The sequence below is a fragment of the Triticum aestivum genome, chromosome 5B (genome assembly GCF_018294505.1).
Source record: "Triticum aestivum cultivar Chinese Spring chromosome 5B, IWGSC CS RefSeq v2.1, whole genome shotgun sequence".
Lineage (NCBI taxonomy): Eukaryota > Viridiplantae > Streptophyta > Magnoliopsida > Poales > Poaceae > Triticum > Triticum aestivum.
In genome coordinates this window covers 147,184,964-147,201,024 of record NC_057807.1, presented here as the reverse complement: position 1 = coordinate 147,201,024, position 16,061 = coordinate 147,184,964, and positions in this window count along the sequence as shown.

Sequence of the window (16,061 nt, the reverse complement as noted above, 5' to 3'; positions counted from 1 at the left end):
GGCTTAGGTCATCTGCGTCCGGTGGTCGCACGTATGTGCCTTGGAAGTTGTCAAGGAATGCGGCTTCCAGGTCTTCCCAGCATCCAATTGACTCTGCTGGCAGGCTGTTAAGCCAATGCCGGGCTGGTCCTTTAAGCTTGAGCGGGAGATATTTGATGGCGTGAAGATCGTCGCCGCGGGCCATGTGTATATGAAGGAGATAATCCTCGATCCAAACCGCGGGGTCTGGTGCCATCATAGGATTCGATGTTAATGGGTTTAAACCCTTCAGGGATTTGATGATCCATTACTTCATCAGTGAAGCATAGTGGGTGTGCGGCGCCTCTGTATTGAGCAATATCGCGACGTAGCTCGAGAGAGCGTTGTCTGCTGTGTTCGGCCCGGCCGGAGTAGTTGTGTCCGGCGCGACGGTATTTGTCGTGGGTCTTGGGGCGCCTACGTGATCCATAGATAGATCTGGATTGTCTTGCCTTGTCCTCCAATATGTCTCGCAAGTCCAGCGCGTTCCCCCGCGGCTTCGCGCTTTTTGAGCGGTGCCGAGGGACGGTTTTGGTGGAGGGCTTGCATGCCTCTCTGTCGCGGCCACGAGGTGGTCGGTCTGCCGTATTGTGCGCTGGTGATGCCGAATTGTATGCTTCCTCCTCTAGTCGGGGGAGCAACTTGCGTTTTGGGTAGCTTTTGGAGGGTCGTTCGAGTTCATACTCTTCGGCCGCGAGGACCTCGGTCCATCTGTCGGCCAGTAGGTCTTGGTCAGCTTGAAGCTGTTGCTGCTTTTTCTTTAGACTGTTTGCTGTGGCCATTAGCCTGCGTCTAAAACGCTCTTGTTCGACGGGATCCTCAGGTACGATGAATTTGTCGTCGTCGAGGCTTACCTCGTCTCCGGAGGGAGGTATGTAATTATCATCCTCGACCTCTTCGTCTGCCGCCCTCTCGTGAGGGCTTGCTTCTGCCTCCTCTTGCGCTGAGTCTTGCTGGAGGGGGTTGTCTTCGGCACTTTCTGGGGTGTTGTTATCTCCTGTGCCGGAATCTCCATTCTTGCTATGGCGGGATTTAGAGCGGCGCCGCTGACGTCGGCGCTTGGGCTATTTCTTTAAGGAATCTGCCTCCGCTGCTTCTTCGCCGTCCCTGTCTTTGGGGGTGTCCACCATGTATATGTCGTATGATGAGGTGGTTTTCCAGTGTCCTGTAGGCGCTGGTTCTTGATAGTCTCCGGCATCGTCGTCCATACCGTCGATGTCTTCGGAGTCGTAGTCGAGCACGTCGGTTAGATCGTCGACAGTGGCTACGAAGTGGGTGGTGGGAGCGTTCAGAATTTCTTCGTCGTCCACGTCCCAACCATCCCGGTCGTAGTCCGGCCAGGGCTCTCCGGATAACGAGAGATGCTTCAGCGAATTTAAGATGTTGCCGAAGGGTGAGTGCTGAAAGATGTCCGCAGCGGTGAATTCCATGACCGGCGTCCAATCGGATTCGACTGGCGCGGGCGTAGGAGGGTCGGAGTCCGGTAGAGAGTCCGGCACCTCGGAGTCATGAGCTATATGCGGGACAAGGTCAGTGTTCGTCTCCATCGCCGTAGAAGTTGCAGCTCCCGAGGCGGTGTCCAGCCACCCGTCCTCGATCTGCGCGATCGGCTCCGGACTATAGGTCGGAGCAGATTCTAGTGCGGCCTCCAAGGCGCTGTCCGGCGGCAGAGTTAGGTCGTGCCCATCGTGGCAGTGCGGCGCACTTAGATGCGGCTCGGACCCGTCGAGGATCAAGTCCCTGCGGATATCGGCCGTGAAGTTTAGGCTTCCAAACCTGACCTGACGGCCAGGGGCGTAGCTTTCGATCTGCTCCAGATGGCCAAGTGAGTTGGCCCGCAGTGCGAAGCCGCCGAATACAAAGATCCGTCCGGGGAGAAAAGTCTCACCCAGGACCGCGTCGTTGTTGATTGAAGAGGCCATCAAGCCTATCGGTGACGACACAGAGGAACTCTCAATGAAAGCACCAATGTCGGTGTCAAAACCTGTGGATCTCGGGTAGGGGGTCCCGAATTGTGCGTCTAGGCGGATGGTAAAAGGAGACAAGGGACATGATGTTTTACCCAAGTTCGGGCCCTCTTGATGGAGGTAAAACCCTACGTCCTGCTTGATTGATATTGATATTGTGGATGTTTACAAGAGTGGATCTACCACGAGATCAAGGAGGCTAAACCCTAAAAGCTAGCCTATGGTATGATTGTAAGGGTTGATGTTGTTCGTTGTCCTACGGACTAGAGCCATCCGGTTTATATAGACACCGGAGAGGGCTAGGGTTACATAGAGTCGGTTACAATTGTAGGAGATCTACATATCCGTATCGCCAAGCTTGCCTTCCACGCCAAGGAAAGTCCCATCCGGACACGGGAAGAAGTCTTCAATCTTGTATCTTCATAGTCTTGGAGTCCGGTCGATGATGATAGTCCGGCCGATGATAGTTCGGCTGATGATGGTAATCCGGCTATCCGGACACCCCCCAATCCAGGACTCCCTCAATGAGGCTGAGCTGCGAGTAAGCAGCAGTGAAGGTTTGAACTTGGAAAGCAAGGAGGAACAGTGGAAATGTGGCTTTTGGTGGGAGCGAGGGGGCGGGGAGATAGATATTTCTGCGGTGGCAAATTTTTTTTGCTCGGTGCCGCGAGAAATTGGCGCGCAAGTGTGGGTCAAGCGGGGGCGGTGGACTATAGACGACAAAGCTTCCTACGTAAGCCAGACAAGACGGTGCGCCAAGATATTTTATATCGCATCCCACACTATTCTTTCTAGTAAACTGTTTGTGGTATACCTGATTATTTCATTATTGTTTGAAAGACAAAATGGTGTTATGGAGGGAAAGGATGGGTTTGAATTGCTAGAACATTTACGTACGATGAACATGCAACTACTCCTACAGGAGTGTCGTGTTTAAATTTGGAATTATTTCAGGTTCATTTGGCCTTTTTATGCATTAATTGAATTTTTGGGCATTTAATATGCATAATTCAAATTTGAACTACAAGCACATGCTCCAGTGCACCAAAGTTGGTTGAAAAATCACATGTGTCTTTGGGTGAATTTGTAGGTCCCATGCAAGAAATGAGAATGAAATTCAAACATCTGGGCATCGTGGCTCGGCCGGAAATATTGAGAAACTTGGTTTTTTAATTCATGTAAATCCATAACACGCCTAAAAATCGTGAAACTTGGCATGGTGTCATGACATGGCACCAACATGTTGCTGTAATTTTTTGGGCCGAATTGGGACAAGCTTTGGTATAAGCTTCTTCCAAACCAGAGCTTCTCTCAAGAAGGCTCGTGGTTCCAAGAGGGAACGTGCCACCTCCGTGTGTGAAACGACATACGTACACTGCCTTCTCCCGCCTTAATTTTTTTACACATGCAGATTAGACAAAATAGAAGTATCATGCTAAATTTTGGAATTATTCCGGGTTCATTTGACCTTTTTTATACATTAATTGAATTTCTGGGCATTTAATGTGCATAATTCAAATTTGAACTACAAGCACATGCTCCAGTGCACCAAAGTTGGTTGAAAAATCACATGTGTGTCCTTGGGTGAATTTCTAGGTCCCATGCAAGAAATGGGAATGAAATTCAAACATCTGGGCATCGTAGCTTGGCCGGAAATATTGAGAAACTTGGTTTTTTAATTCATGTAAATCCATAACACACCTGAAAATCATGAAACTTGGCATGGTCTCATGACATGGCTCCAACATGTTGCGGTATTTTTTGGCCGAATTGGGACAAGCTTTGGTATAAGCTTCTTGCAAACCGGAGCTTCTCTCAAGAAGGCTCGTGGTTCCGAGAGGGAACGTGTCACCTTCGTGTGCGAAACGACATACATACATTGCCTTCTCGCACCTTAATTTTTTTACACAGGCAGATTAGACCAAATAGAAGTATTGTGCTAAATTTTTGGAATCATTCCGAGTTCGTTTGACCTTTTTTATACATTAATTGAATTTCTGGGCATTTAATGTGCATAATTAAAATTTGAACTACAAGCACATGCTCTAGTGTACCAAAGTTGGTTGAAAAATCACATGTGTGTCCTTGGGTGAATTTCTAGGTCACATGCAAGAAATGGGAATGAAATTCAAACATCTGGGCATCGTGGCTCGGCCGGAAAGATTGAGAAACTTGGTTTTTAATTTCTGTAAATTCAAAACACGCCTGAAAATCATGAAACTTGGCATGGTGTCATGACATGGCACCAACATGTTGTGGTAATTTTTCTGCCTGATTTGCGAAGGCACACATTAACAATCAACAAAGTCATTTTGAAACAAGTGATGTCACATTACAAATCGGAAACACAAGTATTATTGAAACCATGGGTGTTCTACTTACCAATTACGTGCCGCCATGTGTCCCCTTTTTTTATTGGCTAGGAGGTGTCGTGCGGGGTAGCTATTTGAGTACGGGAGGTGTGCGATCAGACCCATGCGCGTGCTCATCGGGAGGAGAACCCTTTGCCTCTCTGTGCCGTGCACCTCCCTCCCAACGTCTCCATTAATGACGCCCGAGCCCCTGTTTCTCGGTGTGGCTATGTCTCACTCGACTGAGATTTAAGGGAGAAAAATAAAAATCTGAAAAGAAAGTTTTGCACGGATCTTGATGTAAGTGGATAATAATTGTCTTACATATTTAGGAACATAATTAAAAAAAGCCACATGCCGCAACGCGCGAAATACACAAGGGAAAAAGAAGAAGGAAGACAATGATCTGGCTCGCTGATCTCTACTTTCTTGATGCGCTGCTGCAGGCCGCAAGAACTAGTCTCCGCGGCGAGCGGCCATGAGCTCTTTCTTGTCCTCAAGATGCCGCTCGAGAGCATCCATGGATTCATCCACTAGCCTTCTGCGCTCGATGCGCAGCATGGCATTCTTGTCCATAAGTTTCTCGACGATGACGCCGGTCCTCTTCAACAAGGCAGTGGTCTCCTCCTGCTGCTTCGCACTTCCAACGATCTTCGCCCTCAGCAGTACGCGCTCGGCCAAGAGCTTCACATTGCTCTCATTTAGTTGCCGGATGACGCCGGTAGCCTGTTCAAAAGAGGCTTTCATGTTGTCCTGCAACCTCGCCCAGCCGGAGATCTGATCCATCTGGCTATGGACGATAGCATGCATGCGCCCGTAAGAGTCCTCGCCTACCCGTGAGACATTTTCCCAGGCCGCCGCAGCGCGGGAGGACATCTCTGCTGCATTCACGGCACGGCAGGACATCTCTTCTGATTCTGCGGCGTGGCCGGACCAGTCTGCTGCATCGATGGCGCGGCGGGACCTCCGTGCTGCTTCGGCAGCGCGGTGGGACCTCTGTGCTGCTATAGCCACGCGGCGGGACATGTCGGCTGCTTTTGCGGCGAGGCGGGACATCTCTCGTGCTTCCGCTTCCATGCTCGCCTCTCCCTGGTGGCAATCTCTCGACCCAGAACTCACGCTAGCCATGGTAGACGCAAGGAAACGATTATGAATGACTTTTTTGTTTTTGTGGATGAGGCATTGAGGAGGAATATGCAGTCATCTTGGAGTAGTAGTATTTATAAACGAGTACTAATACGCTCCTAAGTGTGAAACCGTTTCGGTTTTGATCGGTGCGAACAGGTTTGCAATTAAATATAGCGTGGCAGTAATTTGGAATGTGACGGGACGCAGGCTCAAAATTTATTGACGGTTCTAAGTGCGGCACTATTCCCCAAGGGCGTAATATGGGCACGCTTTCTTGGTCGCGTACGTGGCGTTTGCATCATAGGGTGCACCGCAATAGGCAATGTGAGCACACGTCTTGTTCCAACAACCGTGCGCGCTCGTTATTACCATCACGCACGCTTTTTTTAATTAGAATATGTGTGTTCGTCTAGCGCACACACGTTGATCTATCTAACGGTTTCTGTTTGTTGTGGCTAACCGCAAACAAATCATCCATGTGAAGTGTATGCCATCAATCGCAGACGCTTTGATCTGGCTGACCATTTCTATTTTGTTGCCTAATCGCAAACAGTTAATCCTTCTGAAGCATATGCCCTCAATCGCACACACCTTTATCTAGTTGCCCGTTTCTATTGTTCCTCCTCATCACAAACAGTTAATCCGAGTGAACCGCATGGTGTATATCGCACATGCCTTCATCTGACTGCCCGTTTCTTTTGTTCCGCCTCATCGCAAACGGTTCATTGAACTGAACCGTATGCCCTGCATCGCACACGCAATTAAAATCAGAACCGTGTTTGATGCATCCGGCATCACAAACATTTTGCACCTTTTTTACGGTTCTTTTACACCACCGTTTGTGATTATTACATCGCACACAGTTTCGTGGAAGGGTCTCTAATCATAGTGTCACATTAGCAGCAACCTGCAGTAGTGTAGATGCATGCTGGATAGCGGTTGATGTGTGGAGTCGGTCTACTAATCTTGTACATGATGCCTATATACATGATCATTGCCTTGGATATCGTCACAATTATTTGCTCTTCTATCAATTGCCCAATAGTAATTTGTTTACCCACCGTATGCTATTTTCTCGAGAGAAGACACTAGTGAAATCTACAGCCCCCAGGTCTATTTTCTATCATATTGTTTTCAGATATATTATTCCAAAAATTCAAAAATACCTTACTGCACTTTTTCTTTACTTATTTTGTGTGTGTTTTCGCTAGATCGATTTATCCAATGTCATACAGTTTTATCTTATCTTATTACCGTGGAGGGATTGACAACCCCTCTTATGCGTTAGGTTGCAAGTATTTATTCTTTGTGTGCAGGTACCGCTTACATAGTGTTGTTTGGTTCTCCTACTGGATTGATAACCTTGGATTCATAATTGAGGAAATACTTACCGTTGTTGTGCTGGATCATCCTCTCCTCTTCGGGGAAACAACAACACAAATATAAGCAATCAGGAAGAATTTCTGGCGCCATTGCCTGGGAGACATCATCAACATCTATCAGGTTCCTAATCGCAAATCTCGTCTCCTAGCAATTTACATTATTTGCCATTTGCCTCTCATTTTCATCTCCCCCACTTCACAAAAATATTTGCCTTTTTATTTGCCATCTTTTTCGTTTGCCTTTTTCTGTTCGATCTTTTGTTTTGGTGAGATCTTGTTTGCGTAGTCACGATGTCTCAAGAAAATACTAAATTGTGTGGTTTTTCCAATACTAATAATAGTGATTTTATTAGTACTCCGATTGCTGATCACGCCGCTAGTGCAGAGTCTTATGATATTAAGGCCGCTTTGTTGAATCTTGTTATGAAAGATCAATTTTTCGGTACTCCTAATGAGGATGTCGCGTCCCATCTAAACACTTTCGTAGAATTGTGTGATATGAAAAAGAAAAAAAGATGCGGACAATGATATTGTGAAGTTAAAATTGTTTCCTTTCTCTTTGTGGGATCATGCAAGAATTTGGTTTTCTTCTTTGCCCACCATATGCTATTTTCTCGAGAGAAGCGACTAGTGAAATCTACGGGGCCCGGGTCTATTTTCTATCGTATTATTTTCAGATCTATTATTCCAAAAATCCAAAAACACATTGATGCACTTTTTTCTATACTTATTTTATTTTGTGTTTTTGCTAGATATATTTATCCAATCTCCTACAATTTTATCTATCTTATTATCATGGAGGGATTGACAACCCCTCTTATGCGTTGGGTTGCAAGTATTTGTTCTTTGTGTGCTGGTACCGCTTACATATTATTGTATGGTTCTCTTATTGGATTGATAACCTTGGTTTCATAACTGACGGAAATACTTACCATTGTTGTGCTCTCCTCTTCGGGTAGATACCAACGCAGATACAGGCAGTCAATTGTCGTCATGATGTTTCCACCAGCGGGCGCTCTGGCGACGCCGGGAGAGAGGGGAGATATCCTCATCCTTCTTCTTCTTGCTTGGACTCCCCCTAGATGGGAGGAGGGTCCCCCCCTCTGGTCCTTGGCCGCCATGACTCCCAGAGGGCAGGGGGCCCTCCGAGATCGGATCTCTCTTTGTTTCTCTTCTATTTTTCCTCTCTGTTTTTGGCCGAAAACCGTTTCTTATATTCCCGGAGATCTGTAACTCTAATGGGGCTAAAATTTTAACATGATTTTTCCTGATAAAAGCTTCCTTGCGGCCGAAGAAGGACTCCAACCGACTTACAAGGTGGCCACAAGGCAACCCCGCGTGTCCTGGGGGTTGTGGCGCCCTGATGCCTTATGGATGTTCTGTGCCTCCATTTGCGTTGATTCTTCCTCCCAAAAATCACATATATTACAAAAAATCTCCGTAAAATTTTATCGCGTTTAGACTTTGTTTGAGATGGATTTTCTGCTAAACAGAAAACATCAAAAAATAGGAACTGGCAGTAGGCACTGGATCAATATGTTAGTCCCAAAAATAATATAAAATGTTGCCAAAAATATGTGAAAGTTGTAGAATATTGGCATCAAGCTATAAAAAATTATAGATATGATGGAGACGTATAAGAGACGTAGCCGGTCGGTGTTCGGTTGCCTCTCAATGAACAATGCTCATTGCTATTGTGTGCGCAATATACGTAGACACGAGTCGAGACACATCGATTGAGCCCCTTGCGCGAGACATGGTGAGTTTGAAGGAAATATGCCCTAGAGGCAATAATAAAGTTATTATTTATTTCCTTATTTCATGATAAATGTTTATTATTCATGCTAGAATTGTATTAACCGGAAATATAATACATGTGTGAATACATAAACAAACATAGTGTCACTAGTATGCCTCTACTTGACTAGCTCGTTAATCAAAGATGGTTAAGTTTCCTAACCGTAGACATGAGTTGTCATTTGATTAACGGGATCACATCATTAGGAGAATGATGTGATTGACTTTACCCATTCAATTAGCTTAGCACTTGATCATTTATTATGTTGCTATTGCTTTCTTCATGACTTATACATGTTCCTATGACTATGAGATTATGCAACTCCCGTTTGCCGGAGGAACACTTTGTGTGCTACCAAACTTCACAACATAACTAGGTAATTATAAAGGAGCTCTACATGTGTCTCTAAAGGTACATGTTGAGTTGGCATATTTTGAGATTAGGATTTGTCACTCCGATTGTCGGAGAGGTATCTCTGGGCCCTCTCAGTAATGCACATCACTGTAAGCCTTGCAAGCAATGTGACTAATGAGTTAGTTGCGGGATGGTGCATTACATCACGAGTAAAGAGACTTGCCGGTAACGAGATTGAACTAGGTATTGAGATACCGATGATCGAATCTCGGGCAAGTAACATACCGATGACAAAAGGAACAACGTATGTTTTTATGCGGTTTGACCGATAAAGATCTTCGTAGAATATGTAGGAGCCAATATGAGCATCCAGGTTCTGCTATTGGTTATTGACCGGAAACGTGTCTCGGTCATGTCTACATAGTTCTCGAACCCGTAGGGTCCGCACGCTTAAGGTTCGATGACAGTTATATTATGAGCTTATGAATTTTGATGTACCGAAGGAGTTTGGAGTCCCGGATGAGATCGGGGACATGACGAGGAGTGTCGAAATGGTCGAGACGTAAAGATCGATATATTGGACGACTATATTCGGACATCGGAAAGGTTTAGAGTGATTCGGGTATTTTTCAGAGTACCGGAGAGTTACAGGAATTCGTATTGGGCCTTAATGGGCCATATGGGAAAGGAGAGAAAGGCCCGAAAGGGTGGCCGCACCCCTCCCCATGGACTAGTCCGAATTGGACTAGGGAGGTGGGCGCCCCCTTCCTTCCTTCTCCTTCTCCCTTCCCTTTCCTTCTCTCCTACTCCTTCTACTTGGAAGGGCTCCTAGTTCTACTAGGAAAGGGGGAATCCTAGTCCCAGTGAGAGTAGGACTCCCCTAGGGCGCGCCATAGAGAGAGGGCCGGCCCTCCCCCTCCTCCACTCCTTTATATACGGGGAGGGGGGCACCCCTTGGAGACACAACAACTGATCTTTTGATCTCTTAGCCGTGTGCGGTGTCCCCCTCCACCATAGTCCTCGATAATATTGTAGCAGTGCTTAGGCGAAGCCCTGTGATGGTAGAACATCAAGATCGTCACCACACCGTCATGCTAACGGAACTCTCCCTCGACACTCGGATGGATCGGAGTTCGAGGGACGTCATCGAGTTGAACGTGTGCTAGAACTCGGAGGTGCCGTAGTTTCAGTGCTTGATCGGTTAGGCCGTGAAGACGTACGACTACATCAACCGCGTTGTTCTAACGCTTCCGCTTTTGATCTAAGAGGGTACGTGGACAACACTCTCCCCTCTCGTTGCTATGCATCCCCATGATCTTGCGTGTGCGTAGGAATTTTTTTGAAATTACTACGTACCCCAATAGTGGCATCCGAGCCTGGTTTTATGCATGGATGTTATATGAACGAGTAGAACACAACTGAGTTGTGGGTGATACAAGTCATACTGCTTACCAGTATGTCATACTTTGGTTCTGCGGTATTGTTGGATGAAGCGGCCCGGACCGACATTACGCGTACGCTTACGCGAGACTGGTTCTACCGACGTGCTTTGCACACAGGTGGCTGGCGGGTGTCTGTTTCTCCAACTTTAGTTGAACCAAGTGTGGCTACGCCCGGTCCTTGCGAAGGTTAAAACAGCACTAACTTGATGAACTATCGTTGTGGTTTTGATGCATAGGTAAGAACGGTTCTTGCTCAGCCCGTAGCAGCCACGTAAAATTTGCAACAAGAAAGTAGAGGACGTCTAACTTGTTTTTGCAGGGCATGTTGTGATGTGATATGGTCAAGATGTGATGCTATATTTTATTGTATGAGATGATCATGTTTTGTAACTGAGTTATTGGCAACTGGCAGAAGCCATATGGTTGTCGCTTTATTGTTTGAAATGCAAACGCCCTGTAATTGCTTTACTTTATCACTAAGTGGTAGCGATAGTCGTAGAAGCCATAGATGGCGTAACGACAATGATGCTATGATGGATATCAAGGTGTCGAGCCGGTGACGATGGTGATCACGACGGTGCTTCGGAGATGGAGATCACAAGCACAAGATGATGATGGCCATATCATATCACTTATATTGATTGCATGTGATGTTTATCCTTTATGCATCTTATCTTGCTTTGATTGACGGTAGCATTTTAAGATGATCTCTCACTAATTATCAAGAAGTGTTCTCCCTAAGTATGCACCGTTGCGAAAGTTCTTCGTGCTGAGACACCACGTGATGATCGGGTGTGATAAGCTCTACGTTCAAATACAACGGGTGCAAAACAGTTGCACACGTGGAATGCTCAGGTTAAACTTGACGAGCCTAGCATATATAAGTATGGCCTCGGAACACGGAGACCGAAAGGTCGAACGTGAATCATATAGTAGATATGATCAACATAGTTATGTTCACCATTGAAAACTACTCCATCTCACATGATGATCGGACATGGTTTAGTTGATTTGGATCACGTGATCACTTAGATGACTAGAGAGATGTCTGTCTAAGTGGGAGTTCTTTAGTAATATGATTAATTGAACTTAAATTTATCATGAACTTAGTCCTGATAGTATTTTGCAAATGATGTTATAGATCAATAGCTCGCGTTATTGCTTCCCTATGTTTATTTTTGATATGTTCCTAGAGAAAAATATGTTGAAAGATGTTAGTAGCAATGATGCGGATTGGATCCATGATTTGAGGTTTATCCTTATTACTGCACAGAAGAATTATGTCCTTGATGCACCACTAGGTGACAGACCTATTGCAAGAGCAGATGTAGACGTTATGAACGTTTGGCTAGCTCAATATGATGACTACTTGATAGTTCAGTGCACCATGCTTAACGGCTTAGAATTGGGACTTCAAAGACGTTTTGAATGTCATGGACCATATGAGATGTTCCAAGAGTTGAAGTTAATATTTCAAGCAAATACCCGAGTTGAGAGATATGAAGTCTCCAACAAGTTCTATAGTTAAAAGATGGAGGAGAATCGCTCAACTAATGAGCATGTGCTCAGATTGTGTGGGTACTACAATCGCTTGAATCAAGTGGGAGTTAATCTTCCAGATAAGATAGTGATTGACAGAGTTCTCTAGTCACCATCACCAAGTTACTGGAACTTCCTGATGAACTATAATATGCAAGGGATGACGAAAACGATTCCCGAGCTCTTCGTGATATTGAAATCGATGAAGGTAGAAATCAAGAAAGAGCATCAAGTGTTGATGATTGACAAGAACACTAGTTTCAAGAAAAGGGCAAAGGGAAAGAAAGGGAACTTCAAGTATAATGACAAGCAAGTTGTCACTCCCACGAAGAAGCCCAAAGCTGGACCAAAGCCTGAAACTGAGTGCTTACACTTCAAAGGAAATGGTCACTGGATGCGGAAATACCCTGAATATTTGGTGGATAAGAAGGATGGCAAAGTGAACAAGGGTATATTTTGATATACAGGTTATTGATGTGTACCTTACTAGTGTTTATAGTAGCCCCTGAGTATTTGATACTGTTTCGGTTGCTAAAAATTAGTAACTCGAAACAAGAGTTACAGAATAAACAGAGACTAGTTGACGGTGAACTGACGATGTGTGTTGGAAGTGGTTCCAAGATTGATATGATCATCATCGCACACTCCCTATACTTTTGGGATTAGTGTTAAACCTAAATAAATGTTATTTGGCGTTTGCGTTGAGCATGAATATGATTTGATCATGTTTATTACAAAACGGTTATTCATTTAAAGTAAGAGAATAATTGTTGTTCTGTTTACATGAATAAAACCTTCAATGGTCATACACCAAATGAAAATAGTTTGTTGGATCTCGATCGTAGTGATACACATATTCATAATATTGATGCCAAAAGATGCAAAGTTGATAATGATTGTGCAACATATTTGTGGCACTGTCGTTTGGGTCATATTGGTGTAAAGCACATGAACCAACTCCATGCTGATGGGCTTTTGGAATCAATTGGTTATGAATCATTTGATGCTTGTGAACCGTGCCTTTTGGGCAAGATGACTAAAACTCCATTCTCCGGAACAATGGAACGAGCTACTGACTTGTTGGAAATAATACATACTGATGTATATAGACCAATGAGTATTAAGGATCGTGGCAGGTATCGTTATTTTCTGACCTTCACAGATGATTTGAGCAGATATGGGTATATCTACTTGATGAAACATAAGTCTTAAACAGTTGAAAGGTTCAAGGAATTTCAGAATGAAGTGGAAAATCATCGTAACAAGAAAATAAAGTTTCTACGAACTGATCGTGGAGATGAATATTTTAGTTACGAGTTTGGCCTTCAGTTAAAATAATGTGGAATAGTTTCACAAACTCATGCCACCTGGAACACCAAAGCGTAACGGTGTGTCCGAACGTCATAACCACACTTTATTTGATATGGTGTGATCAATGATGTCTCTTACCGATTTACCAATATCGTTTTGGGGTTATGCATTAGAGATAGCTGCATTCACGTAAAAATAGGGCACCATCTAAATCCGTTGAGACGACACCGTTTGAACTATGGTTTAGCAATAGACCTAAGTTGTCGTTTCTTAAAGTTTGGGGTTGCAATGCTTATGTGAAAAAGTTTCATCCTGATAAGTTCAAACCCAAATCCAAGAAATGTGTCTTCATAGGATACCCAAAGGAGACAGTTGGGTACACCTTCTATCACAGATCCGAAGGCGAGACATTCATTGCTAAGAATGGATCCTTTCTAGAGAAGGAGTTTCTTTCGAAAGAAGTGAGTGGGAGAAAAGTAGAAACTTGATGAGGTAATAGTACCTTCTCCCAAATTGGAAACTAGTTCATCACTGAAATCAGTTCCAGTGATGCCTACACCAATTAGTGAGGAAGCTAATGATGATGATCATGAAACTTCAGATCAAGTTACTACCGAACCTCGTAGGTCAACCAGAGTAAGATCCGCACCAGAGTGGTATGGTAATCCTATTCTGGAAATCCTGTTACTATACCATGATAAACCTACAAACTATGAGGAAGCGATGATGAGCCCAGATTCCGCGAAATGGCTTGAGGCCATGAAATCTGAGATGGGATCCATGTATGAGAACAAAGTATGGACTTTGATTGACTTGCCCAATGATCGGTGAGTCATTAAGAATAAATGGATCTTCAAGAGGAAGACGGACACTGATAGTAGTGTTACTATCTACAAAGCTAGACTTGTCGAAAAAGGTTTTTGACAAAGTTCAAGGTGTTGAATACAATGAGATTTACTCACTCGTATCGATGCTTAAAAGTTTGTCTGAATCATGTTAGCAATTGCCACATTTTATGAAATCTGGCAAATGGATGTCAAAACTGCATTCCTTAATGGATTTATTAAAGAAGAGTTGTATATGATGCAACCAGAAGGTTTTGTCAATCCTAAAGGTGCTAACAAAGTGTGCAAGCTCCAGCGATCCATTTATGGACTGGTACAAGCATCTCGGAGTTGGAATATACGCTTTGATGAGTTGATCAAAGCATATGGTTTTATACAGATTTTTTGAGAAGCCTGTATTTACAAGAAAGTGAGTGGGAGCTCTGACCATTTCTAAAACTATATGTAGATGACATATTATTGATTGGAAATGATATAGAAATTCTGGATAGCATAAAAGGATACTTGAATAAGAGTTTTTCTAAGAAAGACCTCGGTAAAGCTGCTTACACATTGAGCATCAAGATCTATAAGATAGATCAAGATGCTTGATAAGTTTTTTCAATGAGTACATACCTTGATAAGATTTTGAAGTAATTCAAAATGGAACAGTCAAAGAAAGAGTTTTTGCCTGTGTTGCAAGGTATGAAGTTGAGTAAGACTCAAAAACCCGACCATGGCAGAAAATAGAAAAGAATGAAAAGCCATTCCCTATGCCTCAGTCATAGGTTCTATAAAGTATGCTATGTACCAGACCTATTGTATACCTTGCTCTGAGTTTGGTAAGGGAATACAATTTTGATCTAGGAGTAGATCACTGGACAGTAGTCAAGAATATCCTTAGTGAGGACTAAGGAAATATTTCTCGATTATGGAGGTGATAAAAGAGCCTGTTGTAAAGAGTTACATCGGTGCAAGCTTTTACACCGATCCAGATGACTCTAAGTCTCAATCTGGATACATATTGAAAGTGGGAGCAATTAGCTAGAGTAACTCAGTGCAAAGCATTGTAGACATAGAATATTTGCAAAATACATACGGTTCTGAATGTGACAGACCCATTGACTAAAATTCTCTCACGAGCAAAACATGATCATACCTTAGTACTCTTTGGTTGTTAATCGCATAACGATGTGAACTAGATTATTGACTCTAGTAACCCTTTGGGTATTGATCACATGACGATGTGAACTAAGGGTATTAATCACATACAGATGTGAATATTGGTGTTAAATCACATGGTGATGTGAACTAGATTATTGACTCTAGTGCAAGTGGGAGACTGAAGGAAATATGCCCTAGAGGCAATAATAAAGTTATTATTTATTTCCTTATTTCATGATAAATGTTTATTATTCATGCAAGAATTGTATTAACCGGAAACATAATACATGTGTGAATACATAAACAAACATAATGTCACTAGTATGCCTCTACTTGACTAGCTCGTTAATCAAAGATGGTTAAGTTTCCTAACCGTAGACATGAGTTGTCATTTGATTAACGGGATCACATCATTAGGAGAATGATGTGATTGACTTGACCCATTCCGTTAGCTTAGCACTTGATCGTTTAGTATGCTGCTATTGCTTTCTTCATGACTTATACATGTTCCTATGATTATGAGATTATGCAACTCCCGTTTACCGGAGGAACACTTTGTGTGCTACAAACTTCACAAGGTAACTGGGTGATTATAAAGGAGCTCTATAGGTGTCTCTGAAGGTACATGTTGAGTTGGCGTATTTCAAGATTAGGATTTGTCACTCCGATTGTCGAAGAGGTATTTCTGGGCCCTCTTGGTAATGTACATCACTATATGCCTTGCAAGCAATGTGACTAATGAGTTAGTGGCGGGATGATGCATTACATAACGAGTAAAGAGAC